The sequence below is a fragment of the Hipposideros armiger genome, unplaced genomic scaffold (assembly GCF_001890085.2).
Source record: "Hipposideros armiger isolate ML-2016 unplaced genomic scaffold, ASM189008v1 scaffold_859, whole genome shotgun sequence".
In the NCBI taxonomy this organism is placed as follows: domain Eukaryota; kingdom Metazoa; phylum Chordata; class Mammalia; order Chiroptera; family Hipposideridae; genus Hipposideros; species Hipposideros armiger.
This window is the reverse complement of record NW_017732209.1, coordinates 687,180-690,187: the sequence shown is the minus strand read 5'-3', so window position 1 is coordinate 690,187 and position 3,008 is coordinate 687,180.

Here is a 3,008-nt window from a genome sequence, read left to right as displayed (position 1 = left end):
GGTGCAGCAGAAAAGGTTTGCTGATGGATTGGGTGTGGGTGTAAGAGTGGGGGTGTCAAGGGCAAATGCAAGGTTTTTGGCCTGAGCAACTGGGAGAGTTTGGAATTGATCCCAGAGGCAGTAGGAAGTCATAGGAAGATGTTGAGGCTGGGGGGAGGGGATGTGGTCAGATGCCACAATCACCAAGCAGGCAGCCAGGACTGGGAACACTGGCCTGAGAGACAGGAGACAGGATGGATTCCAGCCCTGGCTCAGCCCCACCTCACTGTGCGCTCCTGGGCGTGACAAAACCATTCTGGACCTCCGTTTCCCCGTGCTACAAAGAGACTGTCAGGAACAAACAAAACCCTCAAGACCCTCTTAGCTCATGGATTTTTGCTCCTTCATTGTCTGACTCAAATATCCCCAGGATCAGATAAACACACAATCACTGTGAAACATCAAAACTCCAGTCTTCGTTGTCCCCCTCGAAGCCCATCCCCAACTGGACAGCACACAGAGTGTTCCTGGTCTAGGAGCCTGGGGAAATAATATCAGTGACAATGGCAGGCAGCATTTGATACAGGGCACATTCTGTGCCAAGTGCTCCACCTCAGCTCTGTCATGCTGCAACCAGACAGGAGCTCTGAGAAGTGGGTCTTTTAGTATCACTCCCTATTTGTAAATGGGGAAACTGAGGCCCAGGACCAGTGAAATGATTTGCCCAAAGTCACATGGGAAAACCAGGACTCCGGTGATGTCTCCCCACCCACTCTGCTGTCTATCACCCGGATCCAGCCACTGGCACCTCTCACCTGCATGGTCACCTCCTCACAAGTTTCCTTACTTCTACCCCATGGCCCTGACATAGTGTTCTTCACACGCAGCCAGAGGGATCTTTTTTTTTTTTAAAGATTTCATTGGGGAATTGGGGGAGGCAGCAGCATTGGGGAATCGGGGAAGGGGAACAGAAAAATTGCTGTCCTTTTGTTCTTCAGTCTAGTTGTGGAGGACATCGCTTCACTGGCCCATGTTGGTATTGTGATCATTGCGCTCTTCCCGGCNCCAACATGGGCCAGTGAAGTGACATCCTCCACAACTAGACTGAAGAACAAAAGGACAGCAACTTGTCTGTTCCCCTTCCCCAATTCCCCAACGCTGTTCCCCTCCCCCAATTCCCCAATAAAAATCTTAAATAAAAAATAAACAAAAAGAATAGGCTGTTAAAATAATTCAAATGAGATAAAATGCTGCAACATGTGGAAAACATTTTGACGGTTCCTCAAAAAATTAAACATAGAATTACCATGTGACCCAGCAATTCCACTCCTTAGTATACACCCAAGAGAATTGAAAACTGATGTTTAAACAAATACTTGCACATGCATAGTCATAGCAGCACCAAAAGTGGCAACAACCCAAATGTCTATCAACAGACAAATGGATACAATGTGGTCTATCCATTCAATGGAGTACTATTCAGCCATAAAAAGGAATGAAGTCCTGATACGTATTTAGTTGTCGGAAAAGTCATGACACATTTTTGCAACGAAAAACATAGAAAAATACATCATGACTTTTCTGACAACCCAATATAATATAGATGAACCTTGAAAACATTATGCTGAGCAAAAGAAGCCAGATACAAAAGGTCACATAGTGTATGATTCCATTCATATGAAATGTTCAAAGTAGGCAAATCCATAGAGACAGAAAGCAGATTAGTGATGCCAGAGACTGGGGGGTGGGGGTCAGAGTGGGGAGTCACTGTTGAATGGGTGTGGGGTCTCCTTTGGGGATGATGAAAATGTTTTGGAACTAAATAGAGATGATGCTTTCACAACATTGTGGAGACACTAAATGCCTCTGGCTTGTGTCCTTTAAAGTGGTTAATTTTATGTTATGTGGCTTTCATCTCAATAAAAAAAATTTAAGCAAAAGATTAAACAATTCAAATGAGAGATGATGGCGGCTTTTATGAGGGTGGTAGCAGTGGGGGTGGTGGGATGTGCTTAGAATCTGCATATATTCTGAAGGTAGAACTGACAGAATTAGCTGATGGGTTGGGTGTTGGGAGGAAGGGAACAGAGGAGTCAAAAATGATTGCAAGGATTTTGATCTGAGAAGCTGCCCCGATGAAGTTTCCATTTATTGAGATTAGATGGGGAGAGTGGAGATCATTGAGTTCGTTTTTGGACATGTTGAGGTACCTAATAGACTTCCTAATGGAAGTATGGAGAGGATAGGTGAATATATGAGTCTGAATTCAGGGGTGAGGTCCAACGTAGAGAGATATATAAATTTGGGAGCACATCACCAAAGGAGTGGGTAAAGAGAAGAAAACGAAGAGGACTGAGGACTGAGCCCCAAGGACCTTCAATATTTAAAAAATAAATGAATAAATAAAATGAGAAAGAAACAACAGAGGAGACTGAGAAAGAGCAGCCACTGAGAAAGGAGGGAATTCATGAGAATGGGGTGTCTTGGAAGCCAAGACAAGAAAAACCTAGGAAAAGGGTGTGACTATCAGTAAGAAAGCTCAAGTCACATGAGGGTGGGTCACTGAACTATTGGATTCAGCACACGAAGGTCACTGGTAACCTCAAGAGTTGATTTGGCCAAACAGTGGAGCCCAACCCCGACTGGAGTGATTTGAGAAGGCTTGGAGGAAAGGAATTAGAGACAGTAGTATGGATCACTTTTTTAAAGGGTTTTGTTGTAAAAGGCAGCAGAACACTGGCGCTGTAGCCAGACCAGGTAATAAACCATGTGTGTTTCAGAGCGTGTTTTTACACCAATGAGAATGATCAAGAAGAGAGAGGAAAACTGATGATGCAGGAGAGAGGGATAAAACTGCTTGACTTATGAGTGTGTCCCTGGGTAGGCGAGAAAGGATGAGATGTAACATACACATGAAATGGCCTTGGCCAAGACTGTTTCTGTCGTTGACAGGAGGGAAGGCAGAGAATAGCGTCTCAGGTGCAGGGAGCCGGTAGATGTCCGGGGAACCTGAAGTTTTCTTCTGATGG